General features: G+C 40.5%; 1 long non-coding RNA gene across 1 annotated transcript in view; it reads right to left on the reverse strand.

Moving 5' to 3' along the window:
- Positions 1-27,758, reverse strand: part of LOC144587783 (uncharacterized) — a 65,457-nt gene continuing 37,699 nt past the window's right edge. The window contains exon 2 of the long non-coding RNA XR_013542933.1: positions 1-752. This is a non-coding gene — a long non-coding RNA (uncharacterized LOC144587783). The remainder of the gene's footprint in view (positions 753-27,758) is intronic.

Consider the following 27,758-nt stretch of genomic DNA (forward strand, 5'->3'; position numbering starts at 1 on the left):
TTTTTTTTGTTTTTGTTTCTTATATTTTTAATCATAGCCTTTCATGCACATACATAGAAAGTATGTCACCTTGTGAAGTCTGTGATTTGTAGCACCAGATAGAAATAAGAATATAAAATAAATACTGTAAAGCTAATTAAAATGTTGTCTTTATTGTCCTGGTATTCAGATCTCGCATGATGTGTGCACACTTTTTCACTGCTTGGATTAAGCTGAAAATAATCTTCACCTTAGAACATATGCTTGTGTAATTCCCATTTCAAGTAAGTGTTATAAAATGCAACTTATATTTCCCAAATCCTGACCCATCATGTTTAACTATTACAATGCATTGACTTTCCTCTCCTTTTGTTGTATATCAGTTCTCCGAATCTTGTTTGTTGTTTAGTCATGTCTGACTCTTCGTGACCCCATGGACCAGAGCACACCAGGCCCTCCTGTCTTCCACTGCCTCCTGGAGTTGGGTCAAATTCATGTTGCTAGCTTTGATGATACTGTCCAACCATCTCATCCTCTGTCATCCCCTTCTCCTCTTGCCTTCACATTTTCCTAACATGAGGGTCTTTTCCAGGGAGTCTTCTCTTCTCATGAGATGGCCAAAGTATTGGAGCCTCAGCTTCAGGTTCTGTCCTTCCAGTGAGCACTCAGGGTTGATTTCCTTTAGAATGGATAGGTTTGTTCTCCTTGCAGTCCAGGGGACTCTCAAGAGCTTCCTCCAGCACCAGATCTTGTAGCTCTGCTCAAATCACTGGCTGAAATCCAGAAGTAAGTGGCAAGAGTAGGTCCCCTTGATTCAGTGGAATTTATGGAGCAGTTGACTCACCATATCTCTATTGATTCAATGGGCCTACTGATGTTCGTGCCTTGACAACCCATGGGAAGAATTTTGAATCCATCAAGTACTAGCTAACCTCTGCATTAGAAGATCGTTCTTTATATTATAAAAACAACCAGCTGAAACCAAACCCTTTTAAAAGCCCAGGTCTATGCTTTCCACTTAAAGAACAGAGAAGTAGAGAGAACATTCTGAGTCAGATAGGAAGTCAAGATTTTGGAACATTGCCTTACCTCAGAGTATTTGGGTGTCACTCTGAATTGAACCCTGATCTACAAAAATATTGTCTAAACACCAAACAAGTTGCTGCCACAAATAACTTACTTAGGAAATTGGCTGGGTCAGACTGGGGTGGACACCCACAGACATGAAGAGCAGCAACTTTGTCCCTATGCTACTCCACAGCAGAATCTGCTAGCGCCATTTGGTATGAATCAGCACAGGCCAAACATGTGGATTTAGCTCTTAATGATGCATGCAGGATTTTTGCTAACTGCCTGAAACCTACCCTTGTTTCAAAAGTCTATTATTTGGCTTGCATCGCCCTTCTGGAAGTATGTCAAGAGGTGCTAGCAAATAATGAATGAAATAAGGTAATACAACATCAAAACCATCCACTTCATGGACACCAATCCCCTAGAGGACAGCCAAAATTGAGGAAAAGATTTCTGCACACATCTCAAGCTCTACATATTAGACCGGAAAAATCTAGGCTAAACCTGTGGAAAGCAAAAACAACATATCTTGCCAAATAGATGGATGGATGCCAAAGAGTGTTTCCTATCAGGGCAAGATTCTGGCTGGACCATCTGGAAGTCACTTAATAGACTCTGAAGCAGAGTATGAAGATGGAAGAATAATGAAGTTGAATGAGGCTGCTTTGATTTAGGACAAATTTTCTGTGAATGTGGAGAAATTCAATCAATGCATGATATATCTACCAGCAATTTATGCCCTACCATGTATACCAAAAAAAATCTAATAAACAGCTAATATAATGCTATTGAAGTAGCCTGCTTCTGGTTAAAAATAATCTAAACATTTTATTTTTATTTATTTTATCTATGTCCATAATTTTAAATTGTACAGCACTCTGATCCGGATAAAGAAAGAAAGAAAGGGTCTGTTTTAGTTGCTACTTACTACTGTATTTCAGCCAATTATGTATGTCTGTAGCATTGTGAGAGAGTTTTTAAAACACCCTTAAAACATGTGAGAATTAAATCTATATTCTTCTCTGTGCATTCAAATATTGTTTGAGCTGCTACTCCTGGAGGAAGATGGTTTGCCAGTGCTTTGAAAATGTATACTTGGGCAGCCTTGGAGATCAAGCGCACAATAGGTAAAATGTTTCTGTGTGCAGCTGAGATTTTATTTTGTTATTCACAAATAAGCAGGCAAGCAGGGATCAGATCCAGATCAGGCCCATCTTATGTAGAGAGGTTAGGTTTATACTTCCCCTCATTAAGAACCTTCCCCTCCCTCTCCCTCCATTTCTCCCTATTGGCATCAATGTAGTTTGTTAGCCTCTATGCAGGGATGGGAAAGTCAGAGGGAGATCAGCTATGAGGAAGGTTTCAGTCACAACTATCAGGGTGAGTGGGGCTTGGAACTCAGAAAATTTCTGGTTTGGGTCTAATCCTCCCAGAACCCATAAGGCAGACTATGAACTTCCAAACAAATTGGAAGTGCAAGTGTGGGGACAGGATTGCAGCTGGAGATAAATAAACAAATAAAGGAATATCTTACCATCTTGAACGAGTTCAAATATCCAGGGCCGGGTGAGCTGCATCCGAGAGTACTGAAGAACTGGCTGAAGAATTCTCAGAACCACTATCCATTATTTTCTTGAAATCATGGGAAACAGGGGAGGTGCCAGAGGACTGGAGGGGGGCCAACCCCAAAAAGGTTTAAAAAAAAGAGGAACTTGGGAACAACAGGCCAGTCAGGCTGACATCAATCCCAGGCAAAATTTTGGAACAGATCATAAAGCGGTCACTGTGCAAGCACCTAGAAAACAATGCAGTAATAACTAGAAGTCAACACGGATTTGTCAAGAACCAATCCTGCCAAACTAATTTGATCTCGTTTTTTGATCAAGTCACCTTCCTGATAGATAGAGGGAATGTTGTAGATGTACTGTAGTATATCTTGACTTCAGCAGAGCTTTTGACAAAGTGCCCTATGATATCCTGATTAGCAAGCTAACTAGGTGTGGACTGGATAGACCAATGTCAGTTGGATACACAATTGGATACAGAATCATGCTCAGAGGGTGATTATTATTGGGCCTTTCTCTAACTGGAAGGAGTTAACAATTGGGGTACCCCAAGGCTCAGTCCTGGGCCCAGTGCTCTTCAATATTTTTAACGACTTGGATGAGGGAGTGCAGGGAATGCTTGTCAAATTTGCAGATGATACCAAATCAGGTGGAATAGCTAATACCCTAGAAGACAGAAAACAAAATTCAAAATGACCTTGATAGGATGGAGCACTGGGCCGAAAACAACAGAATGACATTCAACAGGGATAAGTGCAAAGTACTGCACCTCAGGAAAAGAAACCAATCGCACAGTTACAAGATGGGGGATACCTGGCTCAGCAGAACTACGAGCGAGAAGGAACTTGGCATTGTCATAGATCACAAGCTAAATATGAGCCAACAGTGTGATGTAGCTGCAAAAAAGACAAATGTTATTTTAGGCTGCATTAATAGAAGTATAGTTTCCAAATCCCATGAGGTGCTAGTCCCCCTCTATTCAGCACTGGCTAGGCCTCACCTTGAGTATTGTGTTCAGTTCTGGACACCACACTTCAAGAAGGATGCTAACAAACTGAAGCAAGTAAAGAGGAGCATGACAAGGATGATCATGGGACTGGAAACCAAGTATTATGAGGAAAGGCTGAAAGAACTAGGCATGTTTAGCCTTGAGAAAAGAAGACTGAGGGGAGATATGATAGCACTTTTCAAAAATTTGAAAGGCTGTCATACAGAGGAGGGACAAGTTCTGTTCTCGATCATCCCAGAGTGAAGAACACAACAATGGGCTCAGGGAAGCCAGAATTCAGTTGAATTTCAGGAAAAACTTTCTAACTGTTAGAGCAGTATGACATGGGTACCAGTTGCCTCAGGAGTTTGTGAGTGCTCCCCCTCCCGTGAGAGGGGCCTTGCTCTCACCGACAGCCTCACACCGTATCATTTAAATGCCAGACCTTAAAATTCTTGATTTACATAGGAAAATGTTCATAAACTCCAGCAAATGCATATTGAAGTATTTTGTACCAATTGCCCAAACTTCTTACCAGTACTTCGGGAAACTAATGGTAAATGAGGCTTACTTCAAGACAAGTTGGTAAAGAGAGTTCAGCCCTACCACAAAAACACACACACACACACACACACACACGGTGGTGGAGAGGGAGACAGCCAGAGTGTGCCACAGAGAGACGGGAGAGAGTGAGGAGCAACATAGAGAGAAAGCAAAACATGGAGAGAGTGAGGAGCCACAGAGGGAGATAGGGAGATTATCTGGAACATTTTGTGGATACAGGAATCTGAAGAAATGTCTTCCTAATATCCATTTCTTTCTTGCTCTCTCAAGTATTTAGGCAGACTAGAGCAAGCTGTTGTTGGTGTACTTTAAAGTCAGCCTCATTCAGCTTAACAGGGCTTATTTCCAAGAAATAACTTAGCCTTCTGCACCTATGAACTGAGCAGCAAGTCTCTTTGAAGTAAATGAGGCTCACATCTGGAAAGATGGTATATTAGGACATGCAGCCTTGCCATAGGAGTAAGGGTCATTGAACTTGGTCAAGCTTACTGTAGAGTATACTGGCAGCCAGGACTGCTTGTGGATCCAGTATTCAGAATCATTCTCTTCTTGGATTGAGAATAACTGCCGAAAACATTTGCAAGACAATCTTGTGTGAGCCTGGTCAGAAGGAAGCCATTTTGAAAGACTTGTTTCCTGATGAGACCAGCCCCTGCCCAAGCTTGTCGCTTTTTAAAATAACCCTCCTTTAAAGGGTTTGACTCTAACTATTAAACATATTAGACCAAGCAGTTTCAAAAAATGAAACAAATGATATTCTCTTTATTACAAAGTGACAATTTATAGGGAAACAGATTTAAACATATTTTCTTCAGTTACAGCATAACTGCCCAAAACTCAACCTCCCTCTTCAATTACCTTCTAACTTCTCTTCACACATTCGAGCTCTCTGGGCCCCTCCTCCTTCAGGCTCTCCTCGATAGGCTGGCCACCTGCACCCCACAGCCAATCACCTTGTTTCTCCTATTACCATACAAATTGACTAGGGTTCCTTCACACCTGGTATATATAATCCTATAGCCTAGACCTCCTAGTGATGCCTTCCATGGCAAATTTGAGTGTACTTTGTGTTATTAGGCCAGGAAATCAAACCCTTCAACAACATCAAACCCCCAAACCTGTTGTTTGTACAGTGTTTATGATTCAAAATGCCCAGAAATAACCCAACATTGGCTTGCTATATCTTGCCCACATTGCCAGTGGATATCACATGCCTTCAAAACCTCTGAGGGATATGTGTATTTGGGGGAACTTTTTCATTTAAGAGGGTCAGAGGAGCATGAGAAGACATGGAGGCTGCACTGGAAGCCATGGGAAGCTGCATGCAGTCCACAGACCATAATTTGCTGACACCCGCTTTAGAATAAAAGCATTTGGCACTAGCATATTGCACATGAAAATGTTGGCAGAATATGAGACCGGAGTGATAAAATGCACATCAGTCCTAGAAATAATGAAACAGTTTTTAGACTGGTGTGAAAACAATCAAGAGTCTGGTCATGTTCCAAAGGCTAACAATTTTATTGTGGCATAAACTTTGTGCACCGTAGCCTGCTTTGTTCGATGCATAAGAGGTCATTACAAAGAGAAGAACAAATACAAAGAATCTAATCTGTTTGAGTGCTGTATTGTGCTAGGATACACTCACAGATATCTTATCCATAGCGTGACCTTTTGGCCTTTTTCATAATGAAACTTCTTTTTCTTTCTTCTTTTCAGGACTGTATATACTACCCATAGAAATGGTTACTATTTGTTTGTTTGTTTGTTTGTTTGTTCATTTGTTCATTCATTCATTTGTTCATTCATTCAATTAATTAATTAATATCCCGCCCATTTAGACCGAAGTCTACTCTGGGCGGCTAACAACAATATGAAAACTACGTATCCATCAAAGCAAGCTGTGTCATATGAAAGTAAATTCTAGAATGAATTGTGTTGCTTTTAACAGTCCCATACAATTTAGAGTTGTGGGGATTTTTTTCCAACTAAGGACAATACCTCTAGAATTTAATTTAGTATAATTTAGCATGTGAATTTATGTGAAGCCTATAGCTCTATTCAGACATAAAACCTGAGCACGTGTAGGCCTGAATAGTGGCAACCAAGTCTTTTCAGAAGTTAAGAGAAACTTGGGTCACTTTCATTTTTTGAAGTTTCCAATATATTACAAAATTATGAAATGCTCAAAAAAGGTATGGCAGTTTTACACTGTATGCATGCTTTGTGTCTAGGTCTTTATATGCTTGCATGTTAAGTGCCTGGGGTTGATTGACAATGGTATTTAATTAACATGACCGATAGTTATGACAGTCAAGCAGGACAAATCAATGGAGTTATGATTAGCCTATTTGGTTGGAAACATTCTGTTTTGTACAAAAGGAATTGTGAGAAGGAAAGAATTAGTTGGAGTTGAGAGTTAGAGTGGGGGAAAATAAGCTGTCAGGGAGAAAGGGTGTGAGAATGTGTATGGCCCGCTTTAAGAGGATGTTGTGAATAAAAGTATACTCTTATTATAACTTTTGTTATAGGAAGTATCTATTGGTCAATCCATCTGTCCACCCATGTATCTATCTGTGGTTAAATTATAAAGTGATTAGATTATAAAGAAGAAACAGAAGACTTTTGATTGGAGGCTGAAGGAACTGACAACGAGACAATTTCTTTATAAAGTGTTTTCAACAGTTTTGACTTTTTAAGACACTAGTACATGTTAAATTGTTTTTAATGGAATAATCTATTTTGTTTTCAGTTGGTTGGTTTGTCAACAGTTTGTGAGCTGCCATTAGTCCCTTCACTGGGAGAAACATATAAATAAACAAATAAATGTATAGACATTTTAATTGTATTTTGATTTTACCTGTTTAGTGAACTTTTTCATCTCTCTCTCTCTCTCTCTGTGTGTGTGTGTGTGTGTGTTTTAAAAATTAACACTTTGGTTTATAAACCTTTCTGATTATTTTACAGATAGTGGTCAAAAGATATTACACTCATGCGTATTACAGCTCAGTGCTATTATATGTAGTTTATACAGTGTCATCAAAGAATACAAAACGGTGTTTCACCAAAAGCATTATTGCTTAGTTTTCTAAGTGTGGAATATGTCCTTAGCAGACTCATAGCATCATTGTAAAACGGAACACTGGATGTTAGTCTCTCTTAGCATTAGAAATAATCCAAGAGAAAGAGTCCTTGCTTGCAAGTTTAAATGGATTGGTTATGATTTTTGGCAGTAGCACACACAATTAGGGAAATTGTATGAGTGCAACACAGGATTGTAAAAAATGTGGTTCATGTTACACTCGAGGCCCTCCTGGCCTCCCACATGGGCCCGTTGATGATTTTGGGATGCAGGTAAGCTTCACCTGCATCTCTGTCCTTCCACAGAACGTAGGCAGACCTTTCAGGCACCTCTAGGTAGGGCAGGGATGTGTGGATAGGGCTTAACTTCATTCCCACAACTCCACCACACACTCAGGCCCACACATGTTCAAACGTTTACACCTGGTAGAGATGAAGTTGGGTGTTGGACGTCATTCAGCGTCACAGATTCTGATAATATGAACAAAATTTTAGTAGTATTTCTTATAACGTACAAAGAAGCAGTTATGCAGAATGTAACTGGCAAATCTGTATTTAATTATTGTTCAGATTGGTCTCAAGTCAGCTGGGTTTACCTCAAGGAAGATTGTGCTTTATCCCTCACTGTTACCACCGCTACTGTTTTCACATCTGCTTTTTATCTCTTTGATTTGTGTGGCAATTGAAGGCTTGATGCTCTGTGTTGCAGAAGACCTTGATGAGAACACTGTTTCTATTTAGCTTAAACGCCCCCTGTCCTATTTTCCTTTCCTCCATTCATCATCTAAGAGAACCACACTTAAAGGATTTAGATTCTGCTGACTAGGATCACAACACTAATCTTCTGAGCTATTCTATTGCCACGACATAGGATGCTGGTTTGAGTGAGTTACCTTGTTTCTGCCACCAGACTCCTGATTGTAATGTGTTCCTAAGATCACATTATTAGAAAGATTGGAGCCTGGCAGCGCCTTAAACTTCAGAATAGCCACCACCAAACTTGCGTTTGAACTGGAATGGAAGCCCTCGCTGAAATATAGTGCTTCTTAGTGGCAGTGTTGGCACAAACTTTACTGTCAACTGAGGCAGGAGAAGAATCACCCCTCCCACAATGCCTTGGTTCCAAAGGCCACAGGAAAACAGCTGGCAGTGGCCTTGCTCCAAAGGCATTTAGGTAGTCGATAGCAATTCAGAATAATAACCTGCTGCCAACAACATCCTACTCTTCTTCATCAGCCCTCCTCCTAATCGATCCTGTGCAGAGCTAGGGGCATGGTCATGGCCTTCCACCTGAGTGGATGGCGATCATACTGCCACCCCCCCTCCAAGTATTCTGTATCACTCCAGCTAACAGTCAGCCTGGCCCTATTTAGTACATTATCCAGTGGCATTTGAATACTTCAAGATCTGATGTAGGGAGAGGTTGGAGAATTGTGTTTGCTTTGCATTGTTAAATGAATTAACCTAATTAGAACTTCCCAGACTAGTATACAAATGGTGTTCAGTAAATTGCCTATTACAGGTTTTGTAACTCAGCCTTCAGCATTTAAAAAAGTGCAACCCAAGTTGTGGGAAATGCTTCCTCCCATGCCTTGTTTGGGAGGGAACATATAACGCCAATGTGAACTCTGTGCAGATTTGAAAATACAAAACAGAAAATGGGAGTGAGTGGATTATGATTCAATATACTGTATAGTACATGAAACAGGCTAGAAATAGGCTGATCCATCTACTTGGATTTAAGCTGAATTGAGATCCATTTAAAGAAAACGATGTGTACTATACAAGAGAATGTGAATTACTATATAGTGGAATAGTCATTCTCAATCTTTTGTTTGTCCGTGGCTATAAACACAATAGGAAAGAAATATAGGGCGAATCAGGAGTGTATAAGTCACATAATGAACCTTACAAGGTGATACGTGAAGAAATGTTTCTAGGCTGTGGCCCCCTTCAAATGTGTCAGGAACTCCCAGAGGGCCAACTGGCCCCCTTTGAGAATGGCTGTTTTACAAATGAAGAACAGAACACACATTACAAACTCTTAATTATACAAATAAGCTTTAAAAATGCATATACTCATTATCACCTTATTCTTTCACATTTAATAATAGCCTTATTTCATTTTCAATTAATACATGTTGTTAGGGTTGCTTCCAAGATTTTATATGGCTCTAGCGTACAGGCACAATAAGACCGCATTGCAAGCATTTGACAGCCTACTTCTGAGATCACATTACTGGTGTGAAACTGACATATCTTACATGTATTTTCCCCATCATGATTTTCACAATTTGTACCAAAAAAAACAACAACAACAGTGTGCAATAAATACTCCTGTTTCTGTGCAAAAGTAGCATCTGTTTCCCTTTGTAAATCTAATCTGTTTGATCACAAAGACACAGGCAACCTATCCAAAGCGACTGCTTTTATGTAACGAGTTCATGCAATGAGACAATAGCTACTGCATTTTTAACACTGAATATTTTACCTAGATGTGCAAAAAGCACTTGCACAAAAGAACACATTTTCTCCCAGAGCAACTAAAGGGCAGTCTGGGGATAAAGAGACTGTTTTTCTGGTTGTCTCATTTACCACACAAGCATAACTTTCCATCCATTCCTCCCTGGTAAACAAACCACCGCTGTTGCAATTCTTAGAGGCACATGAGCATACTGACTCTCTCTCTCTCTCTCTCTCTCTCTCTCTCTCTCTCTCTCTCTCTCTCTGTGTGTGTGTGTGTGTGTGTGTGTGTGTGTGTTGCATGTGCACCCCTGAGAATCACGGCAGCAGCAGTCTGCTGGGAAGTTACATTTGGGATTCTGGAGAAGGGCTTTTTCTGCCACAGCATCCCAACTGTGTAATGCCTTCCTCTTGTACGCTCAATTGGCACTGACATTGGCATCATTCGGGTACCAAATCAAGACATAGTTATTTATTACAGTCTTTGGGGTTAAAGGTTATGGCCTGCACAGGGTTTAGTGCAATGGTTAAAATGCTTTTAATGTTTTAATGTTGATTCTAAATAGTTTTAAATATCTTAAGTTTTTAAATTGCTTTGTAACTCACCCTGAGATCTGTGATACAAGGTGGGCATAAATGTTTAAACCAACCAACCCAGATTTTTTGGTCACAAAGCATCTTTGTGACCAAGGAACCTAAGGTCTAGATTGTGAAGCAAGAACAATCTTCTTCTGACCACTGAGAAGCCTCCAGCCTCAAGACAGAAGATATTGGGTTGTTCCCCCTCTTTTTCCTCTAGCTGTTTCCTATCATATTCTTCCCAAAAGACATTTTCTATGTAGGAAAAATGGATAATGAGGCAGCAATTGTGTGATTTCCTGACCTAATGTTGACCCCAGAGCTATGCTCCAATACCATTTTTTTTCACCAGAAATTGAAATTTACAGGAGAGTAAAGTCAGGAAAGATAAGAACCTGCACCTTTCGCAGAAGTGAATTCAACCTTATTGTAATTAAGCATAGCAACTTTACGTCTTTCACATTTTTGCCCAACTCTGTTAATACATTTAAATCCTTATTGTGGATGAGAGAGAACTGTAAACTTTAGTACCTGTGTCTCTATATTCTTTACAGAAAATCAAAGCTCAATTTGAAATTAAATTATTTTGCAGTTAGAACATGTAAATACTGTACTTGGCACATTGCTGTCTAGGGAAAGTGTTTGGTCACAAGGTTTAGCTACTCCAAAGAGTGAAAATTATTGCATTTTTATATAGGAGTTTTTGTTGTGAGCTGAACGATAATAGGCTTCTGGAACACCTTCCACATAAGGTGTATATGCAGCTTGTTGTGACCATTTGCAACTAGCTGACAAGGTATCAGGACATACCTTGTCTGTGTAATTAGCATATGACCATACACGTGACTGAGATGTACCCCAGCACTCCATTTATTAGCTATGATTGGCTGTGGCATGTTACACAGATCTTATCTTATTAAGGTTCTGGTTGCTAACTCTTAAATATTATTTGCTCTTGTATATTATGTGTACCAATGATTCAGTGGGTCTACTCTAGTGTGATTTACATTAATAAACAGGATTTTGGCCACTGAATGGTAATGAAGTCCAGTGTTGTATCTTATGAACACTAGAACATGACAACAAGGAAGAGGTGCATGGATTTCTAAAGAATTCAAAATCCAAGCATGAAGTGTGCGTGTAGAAATGCCACATTCAAATGCAAATGCAAAATTTGTATTTGTAATTTCTCAGATGTTGAAGGTTGCAAGTAGAAGCTTTGCAACAGTGAAATTTTTTAATACCACTGGATCATAATAATTAAAACACATACATGAAAATCCATAAACCCATCAAACATAAGCCCTTTGACTGGCGGATGGGACCAAATGGGTTGCTTTCTTCCCAGTCCCAAGGCAGTGGAACCAAGTGTTCTTTCTGGCAAGGTGTACAGCAGAGGAGCTGCTGCTTCCATGGCTAATAGAATGGGCCAGGCAGATTTCCACCTGGTCATGGGAGACAAGGTCTAAATCTTCCCAGTGGCCCTATACAGTGTCTCCTAGCTGATGCTGGAAGCCAACACAGATTTCCTTTTAGCTCTATATCCTGAGAGCACTTGGGCCGTCCAGTGCAGGTCCTGTGGATTCTCATGATCATCCATGCGTTCATTGGCTATTGATACTTGTTATTCATGGCTCTACTTAGGGCGTGTCTCTGCCTCTGCCCTATGGCACTCAGATGAAGTGGCCACTTCATGCATTATGCACCTGCCTCCTATCACCTTCCCTCCCCCTATAACACTGGCACTGTTCTAGAAATTAGATATATGTTGGAAACATTTTTTTGGAGTGGAGAATTTCAAAGAACTGCAAATTGACTTCAAACCAGACGCTCAATAAGTTGATCAAAGATGATTTTAATCCATCTTAAATTAATTGCTTAACCCATTTATCAAAACAACCCCACTTCCCAAAATCTGGTAGCTAAGTATTCAGCTATTACATCAGAGCACCTACTGAAGCAGATAGCTTGCACATCAAAGTCCTTAACTGCTGGTTAAGTACTAAGAGGATTAATGTAGCAAGGTATACACTCATCCATCCATCACAATTCAAAGGACAAGTATGCATTCATAGTTGTCGGAACTAATGAATAGTCACATCTGATTGACAGATGAGAGAAATGCTATGCATGAAGTGTGATCTCTTTCCTTCTACCTCTTCATGCATGTCCCAAATGCTTGTCAAAATCCTAAACCACCCCCCTTTCTTCTGTCATTTCCTTTTTGATTTGTTTTCATGGCTCCTTTGATTCATTTTCCAGTTCTGATTTCAGTTTCAGCTTGTAGGCCACTCCGGTAGTTTAATACTCTGTGTTTTGGGTCATACAGAAGCTGCTTTCTTCTTCTTCTTCTTCTTCTTCTTCTTCTTCTTCTTCTTCTTCTTCTTCTTCTTCTTCTTCTTCTTCTTCTTCTTCTTCTTCTTCTTCACAAAAGAAGAAATTCATTGTCAAAGAGGATGACAAAATGAGATGGCCAAAATATTGGAGCCTCAGCTTCAGGATCTGTCCTTCCAGTGATTTCCTTCAGAACAGATAGGTTTGATCTCCTTGCAGTCCAGGGGACTCTCAAGAGTCTCCTCCAGCACCACAATTCAAAAGCATCAATTCTTCGGTGGTCAGCCTTCTTTATGGTCCAGCTCTCACTTCCATACATCGCTAATGGAAAAACCATAGCTTCGACTATGCAGACCTTTGTTCGCAAGGTGATGTCTCTGCTTTTTAAGATGGAACAGATTAGTTTGTTTGTGAGAGCCAGAAAAGTCTAATTCAGTTAAGTTGAAGTTGGCAAATTTCTAGCAGTTAAGCTGATGTTAAATTGCTGCCAAAGTGGAAGATTGCTACATAGCCTTACCAGAAAAAAAGAAGGAAACCCTACACATTGTTTTGTTCCTCTCCTGCCCATGTTCTTGCTATAAAGCTTTATAAAGAAGGTAACTGCTACATGCACTTTTGAAAAGTCCGTTTCAAATCCACTCCACAAAATCCGTTCTCTGTCAGGATTTGTTCCTTTAAGTGAACAAGTGGTTAAATTTAATATTGTAGTGAGAATGCAAAGTCATGCCTGTAAGCTTAGGTAATGCTTGTCAACCATGTTCAGCTGCTGTGTCTGCAGTGATAGGCTGCTCTCACTATTTAAGCAAGTGAGTGAGAACAGCACTTCACCACTCAGTTGGGAGTCTGGTGTCATTACTTGAATGTGAATGTTATGTTGTTCTGAGATATCTATGCCAATGTATATATTGCCATGTATATATGTCTGGCCAAGTCTAATATATTATGGTATAAGTATTATTAGAACTCTCTCTGTGCATTTTCTCATACGTCCACGTCTTTGCTTATTAAGTGGAAGACTTGAAGCTACCAGATAAGAGACCCTGTGTAACTTGTTATCTTGGGCTCCAAGGTTTCTTTTCCCTTACAGGGTGCTCTTGGAAGCTTCACTATCCAAATCTGACTCCAAGCTTTTGAAGAGGCAAACGCCATATCAAGCTTTTGAAGAGGCAAACGCCATATGGACCCATGCCAACATTCTCTTGCTCTCACTGTCCCGTCCCATACAATGTCATCTCCACACCCTCTTGTGTTTTGACGGGTGAAGTCAAGAAGGCTGAGGTGAAAAGTCAGTAGAGACTGCACTAGGGAGAACTTTACATCCATCACTGAGTTCCTCTTGTTTTAATACCTCCGATTTCTTCCAATTCTTAGCGTTAAGAATTCTGGCTGCAGTGACTATATATATAACTAGGTAGTTCTTTGTCTTATCTATATTATCTAGTATAATATCTGCTCAGTAAAAACAATTCTGGGGCTAGTGGAACATTACAAAGCAGTACTTTTTTCACTGGATTATGGAGAAAGCCAGAGAGTTCCAGAAAAATATCTACTTCTGCTTCATTGACTATGCGAAAGCCTTTGACTGTGTGGACCACAGCAAACTATGGCAAGTTCTTAAAGAAATGGGAGTGCCTGACCACTTTATCTGTCTCCTGAGAAACCTATATGTGGGACAGGAAGCAACAGTTAGAACTGGTCATGGAACAACTGAGTGGTTCAAAATTGGGAAAGGAGTACGACAAGGCTGTATATTGTCCCCCTGCTTATTTAACTTATATGCAGAATACATCATGCGGAAGGCTGGACTGGAAGAAACCCAAGCCGGAATTAAGATTGCCGGAAGAAATATCAACAACCTCCGATATGCAGATGATACCACTCTGATGGCAGAAAGTGAGGAGGAATTAAAGAACCTTGTAATGAGAGTGAAAGAGGAGAGTGCAAAAAACGGTCTGAAACTCAACATCAAAAAAACTAAGATCATGGCCACTGGTCCCATCACCTCCTGGGAAATAGAAGGGGAAGATATGGAGGCAGTGTCAAATTTTATCTTCCTGGGCTCCATGATCACTGCAGATGGAGACAGCAGCCCTGAAATTAAAAGGCGCCTTCTTCTTGGGAGGAAAGCGATGACAAATCTTGACAGCATCTTGAAAAGCAGAGACATCACCTTGCCAACAAAAGTCCGAATAGTCAAAGCTATGGTTTTTCCTGTCATGATGTATGGAAGTGAGAGCTGGACCATAAAGAAAGCAGACCGCCGAAGAATTGATGCCTTTGAATTGTGGTGCTGGAGGAGGCTCTTGAGAATCCCCTGGACTGCAAGGAGAACAAACCTATCAGTTCTAAAGGAAATCAACCCTGAATGCTCACTTGAAGGACAGATCCTGAAGCTGAGGCTCCAGTACTTTGGCCATCTCATGAGAAGAAAAGAGTCCTTGGAAAAAACCTTGATGTTAGGAAGGTGTGATGGCAAGAGGAGAAGGGGACGACCGAGGATGAGATGGCTGGACAGTGTCTGCGAAGCAACCAACATGAACCTGACACAACTCCGGGAGGCAGTAGAAGACAGGAGGGCCTGGCGTGCTCTGGTCCATGGGGTCACGAAGAGTCGGACACGACTAAACGACTAAACACACACACACTTTTTTCTAACAGAGTATGTACTGCTATCCAATAGTTTTGCTACTACTCTACAAGTCCACCACATATGGAAAATGCTTCCCTCTTATGCTTCACACTTCCAACAAACATTTGACACCTCTGTATAAATCTTTGACAATTTTTTCGGAGTCTGGAAAAGCAAAGATTTAAAATCACAGGGAATTACTACACTATAAGAACATATTTTCAATCTTAGTAGCTGTAGAGAAATATAGCTGAAGAAGGAGGCAGAAGGGGCTGCTTATTTTAAATGATGAGCAAATAACTTTAATTAGGGTCTCTGCAGGGTTACAAGTCTACAGAGTTCTAGTTTTTCTTTTAAAAAAAAAGCATGATAGAGAGCAAAGAAGAAATCTTCTCAGGTTTGGCAGCATTCTCCAAGCTCTTCCCATTCTCTATAAACAGTAAGAGCAAAGACCTAAGACTGCAGAAGGTGTCTGCCAATAGATTAGCAGTGCACTTTTGAACTTGTGTGATCCTTTTAGCAAAATGATGTAAAGGAAACAACTTTAACACACAGCAGTTACTTTGCTTAGACAACCATCTTAAGAATGGTTGCCTAAGCAGAAATATATATTGTGTTCATAAGGATGAGGATTGCAGTTAAATATCCTTAAGGATTCCCAGTCCCTGATCAAAGTAGCTACACAGAAGACAAGTATCAAAGATCCATAGGTACAACAATACCCTGGATTTGGGGACACATTGTTATAAAAGCTATGTATGGGGGTGCTTTCTGTATTGGAATCCTCTCTGTGTTGGATCATAATCCAGCCTATTGAGATTTGCAGATAAGCCAACACTTCTTCTGTGTGACTCTCTGCCTCCTTTAAGCTGGAGGACCCTCAAGTACACCCCACCAACACTGGTCAGTAATAGGAGACATTAGCTTTCTTATCTCTTTTTCCCTGTATGGGGAAGGAGGAAGTGGAGCTAAATCGGCTTCTCTCGAGTGATGCTTGTGAGTGTCTATATGGCACAGGCTTCTTCAACAAAAAGATATGGAAATGAGAATGTAGGAAGGTGGAGTTAGAAATTAGTGTCCTACAGAAATGTTTCCAGAAACCTAACTATGTTAAAAGTGTTGCCATTATTAGTAACCATAGCTGGGTTCCAAGTGGCAAATACTTGACCAACTGAAGCTATGTTGAATCCAGCCCCTCCTGATCAAGGGGTATTGGAAATTCCTTAGGAAGTATCCTTACTACGGCATGACTTTGGTGTTTAGCCTGATGAAGTGCAATTCCTCCACAAAAGCTTGCAATTTGTTAGATATATTAACAGTCCAATAAATAATTATGTGTTGTGAAGCCAATTCTGACTTATGGCAATTGTTTGAAGGGTTTTCTGGGTAGAAAGTACTCAGAAGTGGTTTGCCATTCCCTTCTCCTGGGACTGTGAGGCTTGCCCAAGGTTACACAGGCTGGTTCTACTCACAGAAGGCACAGTAAGGAATTGAGCTCCCAACCTCTTGCTCTCACCCAGCTCACTGAGCTATCCAGCCAGCTCATCATCCACCTTTACATTTGAATGTTCTTGAAGATTATTTCTTTTGTATCAAATGTAAAGAGAATAGTTAACAACTTGACATTCTCACAGAGTAAATATTTGGCACAACACTCACTCAAACCTTCAGTTTGGTTCTGGCCATTCTTACCGCTGGGTAAGCAAACAAACAGAGAATAAATCCCAACAAAACCTTGAAACCAGTTAAAAGATTTTAGAAATAAACATTTACTCCAATGCTTCCCAAGTTTATTAACAGAAGCTAAAATGTTCCACCACCACTACCACCATAAGACAGCTGCAGTGTCCAGACTTGGGTATCACCAAGTCAGATCAGAAATACATATAGCAGACCTGGGCAAAGTGCGGCCCGAGGGCCACATATGGCCTGCAAGCCGCTCCTGTCCAGCCCGCGGACTGTTTTGAACATCAAAACTATTTATAGCTTTTGTCTAAAGTTGATCAGTTGCTTATCTTTAACATACCGCAAAAAAGCTATTTAGTATTTATGAAGATTAACAAGTTTAAAATAAAAACAATCATAACATCACTGTTTCATTTTATTTTCAAGTAAAGTTGGTTGTGCTGTGGGCTAAACCGCAGAAGCCTGTGCTGCAGGGTCAGAAGACCAGCAGTCGTAAGATCGAATCCACGCGATGGAGTGAGCTCCCGTCGCTTGTCCCAGCTCCTGCCAACCTAGCAGTTCGAAAGCATGCAAATGCAAGTAGATCAATAGGGACCACCTCGGTGGGAAGGTAACAGCGTTTCATGTCTAAGTCACACTGGCCATGTGACCATGGAAGATTGTCTTCGGACATAACGCTGGCTCTATGGCTTGGAAACGGGGATGAGCACCGCCCCCTAGAGTCGAACATGACTGGACAAAAATTGTCAAGGGGAACCTTTACCTTTACCTTTAAAGTTGGTTTGGCCCCTGAACACAGTTCAGATTTTTCATGTGGGCCTCCTATAGAAATTAATTGCCCACCCCGGCATACAGTAACAGGAGAGGTATCAGGTTATGGCCTACAGTACAAGAATGAGGTAAACCCCCTTTTTCTCAAGGTTTCCAGATATTGGACAACATTATTCTCTATACAACTAGTGTCTTTTGCTTTGTGAAGCTAAGCACACATAGACAGCAGGACCAATTGATTGATCAAAAAGATACCCATTCAGCGCTTCCTTTTTAGAAAGCCCATACCGAGGCAGCAGCTATCACAGACTATCACAATTCCTGGGGGGTGGGGTGGATAACAATCTTGTAAATGTGAAAAATAACAGAAAATATGTTTACTTGAAAGGTAAGGAATTTTTTTTTTACAATTCTCATTCCAGCAAGGAAGAAATTACATCTGTGGTATGCACATACACACATATGTTATCTATTTAGCCATCTATTAAGAGAGAGATTGAAACAGAATTTCTTCTGCCTGATATAGAGTTGGAGGAAGGAAGGGGCAAAGGAAAACCTAAATGAGCACTGGGAAGTTGTAGGAAAAAAGAACTCATGCCAAAGACCAGGATATAGTAAGAGTTGCCATGTTGTTTTCATAGAGCTGGCTGGGTTTATTTGAGCTCTAGACTCACCACCATAGTGCTTCTTTATAGCATATGCTGATCTTGATTCCAGCTTTCGTTAAGCAAATCAGAACAAAACAAAAGCCAGACAGGTAAGTCTCTAGCCTTTGTAGAAGCCAAGACATCAGGCTAAATATGTAATCATGATTCCACCCAATAGTTTTGTGAGAAATGAGCCTGCTACTGCCTTCCACATCTCGGCAGTTTAGCTGAGATGTGGAGTCACAGCTGTGATTTCACATAACATTTGGAGGCCCTAGAGATTTAAAGTGTAGAGTGGCCCAATGATCTCTGCACTGTATGCATGGATAAAGTGTACAGTCACAGCAACTGCCATTGCTATAAAAGGGTGGAAGACCCTGCTCTCAGTTCTGGATGCAAAAAAAAAATACCCATAACGTATGTTTCAGTACCCATAACATATGTTTCTTTCAGTGGTTAGAAAAAAAATTAAATGCATTTTATAATTTTTCTGCATTGAATATAGGGAGGGGGAGGTTAAGAGGTACCCATTGGTGTAGGTATGGGTGTGTAGACATCATAGATGAATGTGGTGAAGATAAAGGTCCCTCTTCTAGAGACAAATTACAGTTTAGGCTCCAGATTATCCTGCAGCCTTTTACTAGGAGTAAATCCCATAGAACTCAATGGTAGTTCATTCTCAACATACATGGATGCAGGAATCAGCAAGTTGACCAATGTAGAAAGCAATTGGTCCTCAGGTTCAATTTAGGAAACAGAAACAAGTTCTGTTCTTAAATGTAATGGAGGCACATTAGACAATTTTGTCCTTGCTACTCTTATATAAGATTGTTGCTACCAATACTTGGCATTTTATAAGTGATTTTTCAACATACAGATCACTTTGCCTATGCAGTATTAGCTTAGCAATCCTTACAGCAACTCCAACTTTCAGACTGGTCAGTTTGTTCCCATTTTGCTGAAGAAATGTAGTCAGGGTGCTGGACCTGGGTGATTCTGCTTCATTTTAGATGCTTCAAGCAGGATCCCAAATATTGCAGAACCTCAGTTCCTTAAAAAGCTATACCTGTTGAATATCTGTATCTCCTGCAGCTGCTAGGAGCACAAGAGCCATGTAAGGAATTGAAGGTGAAAAAGATGTAGCCAAGAAAAGGTACTAATAGGAATGCACACAAGACCTTGGTCTGCAGCTTGTGCACCTCACCAGTGCATGAAAACAACCTTGTTTCCTGTTTATAAAGCAGCCTTATAAAAGGAGGATTTTGTGAGTGAGATTTTGTGGTGCAAAATTGCTGGCCACTTCTGTCATTATCCGCCACATGATTTGCATGACGAACGTTCGCCAACCCCTATGGCTGGTTTTGCATTCAACCATGTGAAGGAGTGTCTGGATGAGCTCAGTGGTAGCTCATCTGTAGTGAACTGCCGAAAACCTGGAACTGCTACAAAACAAAATATATTAAAAGTAAAACCTATGATAGTTTTGCTGTCTTGCATGCTTCATGCCACTGCCCAGCATCTGGTTTTTGCTGACAAGAGCACAGTGACTGAGAAACCAAGGTTTGGGCAATGTCATTCACAATGCATAGCAAACCTTTGAGAACTGTCCATTTGACAGAGACTTCACCGAGATCCTCAAAGTGGAGCAGAGCAAGAAATAAGAGGCACCTTCCTCTGGGCCCTTTTAAGAGACCTTCCTGGGATGCAGGAGCCTAAGAGTAGCAGAGGCTGTTGGACTACCATGTTGTGCAATCTTTCACAATGCACACAGCTGACATAGTGACTGGACATGTATCTGTTCTGCTGTTTGTGCCATGTTCTTCATTGTTGCTTTTTATAGTTAATCTGCCAGCTACACAGTTATGGGACTAATCACAAGTCCATCCAATTTTTGGCATGAATACTGTATGCTATATATTTTGCTCAGCTGGCAGAACTTGTGCCTTTGTCCAATGTTTCTGCTCACATTATTTTGGGTCACTTTTGGCTTGTCTGATCACCTCTACTAGTCTCTTGGGACTGTTGTTGAGAAAGTCCAGATGATGGGGTTTGGAACTGCAGAGCTGGAAGGGATCCTGTGGATCATCAAGTCCAGCCTTTGTCAAGGGGGCGCAGTGGGGACTTGAACTCCCAACCTTTGGCTCTACAGCCAGATTCCCAAACCACTAAGCTATCCAGCAGTTCAGACGATGGAAAGCTAGCATGCTTAAGTAACACTGCCAAGCTACCCAATGTGGAATCCGCTGGGCCATTTTGTCCCAGCCCTCAGCAAAGCAAGCCGTCCTGCCTCAGTTCTATTCTCCTTTTAAAAATACTTATTTTTTGGCAACAAAGATATATGTGCATCTAGAAACAGGATGTAGAAAAGATAAGAAACTGGCCACTTTACTAATCAGTTCTGGTATTTGTCAGAGTTTCAAAGGGCTGTTCTGTAGGTTGCTCCCGCCATGGATTGATTGTCTATCTTATGAAACAACTTTGGAGGTTTAGCAAAACTAAAGGGAATCTCATCTATATAAGAGTTAAAGTCTTACACACATGTGAAAAATGACTGGGGAGAGAATATTAACATATGTACATCTGTTGTCTGTTAGTCGACTTTGATGTGGCCATGTGTTATTTCCCCTGTAGCACTGTATTTTATGCTACCTTGTTTGTTTTTCTGATATTTTGAATCCATCTCATTATACATAAAAATGTATATGGGCTGATTACATCTTTGACTTTGTCATTCCAGTAGTGTAGGAATAAAGATCACTTTTCTACAAAACAGTTTTCATTTTTGTCTGCCTTCCTGAATTCTAATTAAATTGATTTATTTTACCATACAGCTGTATCCCATCTTCTGAGTAGCCATTCTGCCTTTGTTGAAGATAAATCATAAATAAAATTATTAAATACAAAATTGTGCTGCTGTTAATAAATGTGTTAATAAATAGTTCTATATCTTCCATAGCTCTAGTTTTAGAAGAGATAGCTGTGTTTGTCTCTGCTAGCATTTCAGGAAAAAAATAAAACAACAATTAAAAAAATAAAGACAAGAACATTGTTGCATCTTAAAGACTAACTACTGCTATATTTTAATGTAAGCTTTTGTGGACACATCCACTTCTTCAGACAATATAGCAGATACTATTTAAGGTGCCACAATTTCTTCTTCTTCTTCTTCTTCTTCTTCTTCTTCTTCTTCTTCTTCTTCTTCTTCTTCTTCTTCTTCTTCTTCTTCTTCTTCTTCTTCTTCTTCTTGCTTGACATTCTGTATCTTCCTGTCCCACTAGCCCTTTTGCATAGCAAAATGGCACTATTAAGGGGTCACGTGACAAAATGTAACCTATCACATTTCTATTTTCTTACCAAATAGAAATGGGAAAAAAGTCTGATTAATTAATTGGCAAGACCAGAATATAATATAAATATCTGCAACTTCTACCCTGGATGCCCAACAATTGTCAGTAACTCTTGGATAGATTTTATCCAACCTTTGTTGAGAACAAGGATTGTCAGCCTTTATTCTCTGGTACTGTAGTAAAGAGGATCTAAAGATAGAATCTCCGTATTAATGACCTTTAAAAAAATTGACAAACATTGGAGAGTGAGCTTAATTTTTGTCTGTCCCTCCACCCCATCCAGCTATAGACTATAACATAGAAATACATCAGATGAATTAAGTAATATCAGGCTCTTGAAGAGAGCAGGACTGGCAATAATAGGAGATACTCTTAAGAACAGATTAGAGTAAAATTATTCTCAGACCCAATATAAAATTCATTATAACCAAATATCCCTGTTTCAGTATCGGCATGTATAACATTTGATAATACGGCTGTTTGAGACAAAGCACAGAATTTGAGAAACTGCTTTTTAAAAACTCCCACCATACTTAGCCAACATGGGCCATAGTAAGGGATCATGGAAGTAAAAGCCCCGAACACTTAGAAGAGTACCAGATGTGTAATGGTGCATGGTAGGTCAGTGGGTGGAAAGGATTCACATGACGTAACTAGGCAAAATGCCTGATTCTTTTGTAAGACCAACATGGTTACAAAGACACACATACAAAGTCACCTTTCCCTACCAGCCATTCTCATTTAAAAAGCCAGAAACCCTATTCACATATCATAATCACAAAATAATTCTTGGTGAATCAAATACCATTTGAAAAAAAATCCAAAAGCAAGAACCCATTTTGTCAGTAAGAGGGAAGGTGGAGATGTATCATTACTGTAGGAGCACTGTACATTTCTTTTTCATGTGTCGTTGATCTCATCTAATTTAAACCAGAGGAAAGAGCATTGAGAAGGTATGAATCAGCTCCTCTGCAAAAGAGGCAATTCTCCCACCCACCCACAATAACTCCTGTGTTATTGCCCAACTACTGTGTAACTGTTACATGAATGCCAAGTTCTTTGGAACATAAAGTGATCTTATACAGTGCATGCCTATATGAATAAGTCAATGGAGAGGTACTTGTTATTTTCCCCAGTGGACACATGACTTATATTGCATAATATTGCCACTTCAGAGGCACGGATGTGGAGGTTTCCTTTTGCTGTCATGGATAGAGGAACTCTCTAATCACACTTGTCCATGTCTTGGTAATCCCTAGGAACTCCCTAATCACACTAGTTCATCCATTGTTAATCTCTGGGATTACTGCAATTCTGTCTGCATGCCTTTGAAGGCAACATGGAAACTTCAACAGGTACAAAATGTGGCGACCAGGCTAATATTGGGAGCAAGGAAGTATGATCATAGATCTCCCTGATCCTGCCTCACCTGCATTGGTTGCCTGTTTCCTTCTGTGCCAGATTCAAAGTGTTAACTTATAAAGCCCTTCGCAGTTTGGAACCTCGTCGCCTGTCAGAGCATCTTTCCTTCAGATTTTCTACCCAGGCAACCCACTCTATCCAGACTTTGTGACTGTGGGTGAGCACCACCAGGAAGAGGGCTTTCTCAGTGGTGGTACAACACTATGGAACACATTGCCTGTTGATGTTCTCCAGTAATGATGGGCATGAACTGTAATTTGGAAGTTCAGCCCAGTTCTGTGAAGCATCTGCCCAGGTGTTGCATGGGCACCACACACTCCCCTCTCCAACCTCCTCTGTGCACTTGCCCATTCTCTGGCCGACGTGAACATCCCTCCCTCACCTCCTCAGAGTGATTATCCACTCACCGTGCAGTGTGTGCTTCCCTCCTCTGGCACTTGCCCATTCAGACAAGACAGTGGTGCAAGGAAGCCCCCACCAGATAAGGTGGAGGATGGAAATACGTGCTGAAAGGTGATTTTTTTCAGAGAGACCTTTGGTAACTTCTCTGCAAATATTGCAGACCCTTTTGCTTTCTAAGTGAGTTGTATTCACTGTTGCCTTTGGAGTTCCCAGGTAACAATAAGCCCAGTTTGAATCATACCTCATTGTTCTTCCAAACTTATCCTCATTAATAACCTGTGTTTTGTTACCCACCTGAAAACCATGGTTAGAAGCCATGGTTTGTTGTTGGTTTATGGGTGCTAACTTATTTAAAACTTGGCTTTTTCGTATGTCTGAAGCCATAACTATGGCTTACTCATTCTTTTCATCCAATTGTTTATCCCCAAACAGGAAGTGACAAGGAGAATGGGACAGAAATGAGTAGAGCAAACTACGAGCTTTTTGAGTTGTCTGTGGAGCAATTTCAGAATGTTTTTTAAAAAGCAATACATCAGTAAGTGTGAATTATAACATAGAGTAGCATGCAGGCATCTGGCATTTTGCATGAATCTGCAACCAAAGCTATTTTCCTCTGTAGCATGTGAGTTAGTATCTGACCACTGACAATTATCTGCACAACCTGACCATAGGTTTTGCACAGTGGATGCCTTCTTTGCCACACAGTAAGAGGTGAACAAATATTCAACAATAATGGAAATCTGAGGGAAACAGATGGTGGCACATTCCCAAGGTGGGGCAAGGGCAGAATGAAAAAAAAACCCACACAAACCTCGTAAAGAACCATTTTTCCCTATTAAAATATGTCTGAAAAAATAAACATTTTTTTATGTTTAGAAGTGATGATTTTCATTTGGAAAAACACACACGTGACAAGGTGAAACAGTTAACATTGTTGACAAAGGGAAATGTAATGGGTGGTTAGTTCTCAACTTAGTTTTCATCCCTGTTGTTCTGATGTTCAGCTGCTGAGCTGCTGTGAAAATGAACATTATCAGGAAAAGGTGCCTCTGCTGAAGCACTTTGACCTCCATCTGCTGGCAATCTAGGGACCTCATGGCAAGCTTATAACAGGGGCAAAAGGAGGATCATCATTACCTTGATGTTTAGGGAGTTTGAGGCATTTCTTTGTGTGTAGTGTTCAAAAATCATAGAATTGTACACTTACAGTAAAAGGGATCCCAAGGGTGATTTCATCCAACCCTCTGCCAGTGCAGGAAACCCACAGTTAACGCATCTGGTTAGAGGCAAGCTCTCTTTAAAGATTTTCCCATGCAGTAGAGAGCACTGCTTTCCAAGGTAATCGGTTCCACCGTTGAAGAGCTTTTTCAGTCAAGAAGTTCTTCTAATGTGTAGCTGAAATTGCGTTCTTGTAATGTAAATGCATTGGTCCTGTCTTCCGGGGCAGAAGAAAACCAGCTTGTTCCATTTTTCTCTCAAAAGCTCTACAGTTATTTGAAAAGCTACTCTCTTAAAATCATTTAACCATTATTGGTTCCTCCCAGTGAAACCTGGGAACTGTCATTCTGTGGAGATGTTAGAGTGCTTTACATCAGCGTGTACCTCCACAGATTTATAACGAGCAATGTCCTTTGTAGGTAAGAGAGTCCACTTTGGGCTTGGAATCTAGGTAAGTTTGGAGTAGCTCAAAAACATTTCATGAGAGGTTAGTGTGGTCCATAGTCCTCATGGTGCCTTGGCCATATTTGTTTGTAAAACAGAACTGTGTGAACCATGCAGTCAGCTCTGCACCCTCTACATTAGCCTGCTTCTTTCCCCCTCAGTTGCAGATAGAGGACATTTTCATATTCTCAGAGCTTCAGGAAGCTTAAGCTACCAGTCCAGTGTGCTTCTTTGCATGGAACAGGCATCTTCTCCTTTGCCTCAGGCAGCAAATATCTTGGGCTAACCCTAGAAGCAGACTAGACAGGATCTTTCTGCTTTTACCCAGCAGCTTGTTATTCCCCAAAACACTTTACAGAGGTAAAATGAGACTGTTTTGTGACTCTGATTTTAACGCAGCAACCTATGAAGATACAGTAACTTTCTCTTCCCAGTGATATGCAGATGACTAGACTTTTCCGGCTCAGCCAAAGCAGGAAGCAAAGGTGATTTGGAAACAATGGAGTGAAGAGAACAGGGAAGAAATTGCACTAGGATCAGGAGATGCCAGTAAAGTTTGCAGTAGTTTCAGCTGAGCAATAGGTTAGCAGTGAGCTAAGAAGCAGTTCTTGAAGGACCTAGAAACCAGTCTTCAATAATATCATTGGCAATGGGAAAAGAGAGGCCATGTATCTTAACCCGACCCCATCACAAGAAAGATGGATTTTAAAAATATTTAACTGACAAGTAACAGGTAATAGTATCATAATAATATTGACAAAATCAGGGCTTGGGGGGGTTCCAGTGGATCAGAGTGAACAAGCTGGTATCAGAGAAGCTGAGAGAAAATGGCACAGGGTTTTTTTGGTGGTTTTTTTTTTTTTTTTTTTTTTTTTTTGAGGCTAATTTGGTTCTGTTCCATTACTCTGGTTATTTTAACCTCCTATGCGTTTTCCAGCATTTCATAAATATTCCTGTAGCAATGTGCCAATGCATCTAAATGTAACTGGTTATATTAACCAAACAATTGGTTTGAAAACAGAAGATTAACAGTGGGCAGTGGGGGGGGGCAGGCAGGCAGGCCACCTACTGCTTGGAGTATGCACACATTTCAGCTAGGACTGTCATCCATTTCAGGAAATTCCAGTCAGTTAGCCATTTATATGTTAGCCAATAGGTTAACCGATTCACAGATGGGCAAAAACAATAGTTTGTAAGCAAGAAATGTGCTTGCGAGAGAGCGCCTATTGTGAGCAATGTGTGCATTATCTTGGAACAGACAGAATTTTCATGGGAGAAAGAAGAGAGGAGAGGACTCTTTAAGATGGCACTTGCTTACTATCTTAAGGACCTGTATTAAAAATATCTTCTTTCAAAGCAACTACTGTTCATCAATTACATGTGTTTATTTGCTTAAAAGTTAAAATCATTTAATGGCTGCAGCCCTGTTATTAATATTGATGCCCTGCTTGACAATATTTTTCAGCTGCATGGCGCTGCTGAGGTCTTTGCAGTTGGAAGCACTGGAAGCTGCCTGACTCCTTGACTTCTTTGTCCCATCATTGCTTTGTCACGGTTTCCACTCCCGCTTGCCCACCTTCAGCAAATCGCGTAGCCATTCCATCCAAGAACAGATGCAGGCAGGGCTCTCCCCACACTTCATCCTCTGCCTTGCAGCATGCAGGGAAGGCAGCTGCTTCACTGTTTTATTCCGCAGAGCTTCCCCGCTCTCAAATCTTAATCAATTCCTTTCATTCAAAGAAGGGTCTGCGCTTGCAGGATGGAATAGATTAATCTTCCTGCCATTCTGCTGCGTTTCCCTGCTGCTACTTTGCCATTCTTGGCATATGCTGCATCTATCTTCTGTGTGTGTGTGTGTGTGTGTGTGTGTAAAGTGTGTGTGTAAAGTGTGTGTGTAAAGAGGGGGACAGCCTCAAACATTTAATATTCTGCACTACCTCTGTTTTTCAAAGACATAGTGCTTAGTATACAGTACTTTCAGTGCTAAAATGCTCCTCATATCTTAGTAAATCTCACAACAGCCATAGAAGGCAGGCTAGCTTTATTATCCCTTTCATGATAATGTGGGTTTGAAGCTAAAAAGTATCATTCTGTCTAAAGAAGGGCTGGTGAATACATGGCCCTCACAGTTTTGCTGAACTGCAACTCCCATGATCCTCCATCCCCTAGCTATGCTGCCTAGGTGCTGAAAGGCATTGTAGCCCAACAGCAGCTGGAAGGCCACACATTTCTTCCTGTTGGCTTACAGTGAACAAGTAAACATATGAAAAACTTGAGATTTAACCTAGCCCCATCATGGATGGCAGCTTATTTTCTTATTTGCCAAGTTACACCATTTCTTGGTTATAACAATGATGGGTCCAGGCTAGCTGAATTTCACTTAGCTCTCAAAGTCATAATTAATTTTTCATTGATTTTGATAAGACCAAAAAAAACAGGTGAGCATATTTTGGATCCAAACTATATTATTCTCCTGGCCCTTTTTGAGACATAATACATTTCCATATTCCACTGCTTGTAAGAAAAATGACAAATTCAAACTGGGCTGGTATGAAACAATGGCTTGAC

Source organism: Pogona vitticeps, chromosome 1 (assembly GCF_051106095.1).
Source record: "Pogona vitticeps strain Pit_001003342236 chromosome 1, PviZW2.1, whole genome shotgun sequence".
In the NCBI taxonomy this organism is placed as follows: domain Eukaryota; kingdom Metazoa; phylum Chordata; class Lepidosauria; order Squamata; family Agamidae; genus Pogona; species Pogona vitticeps.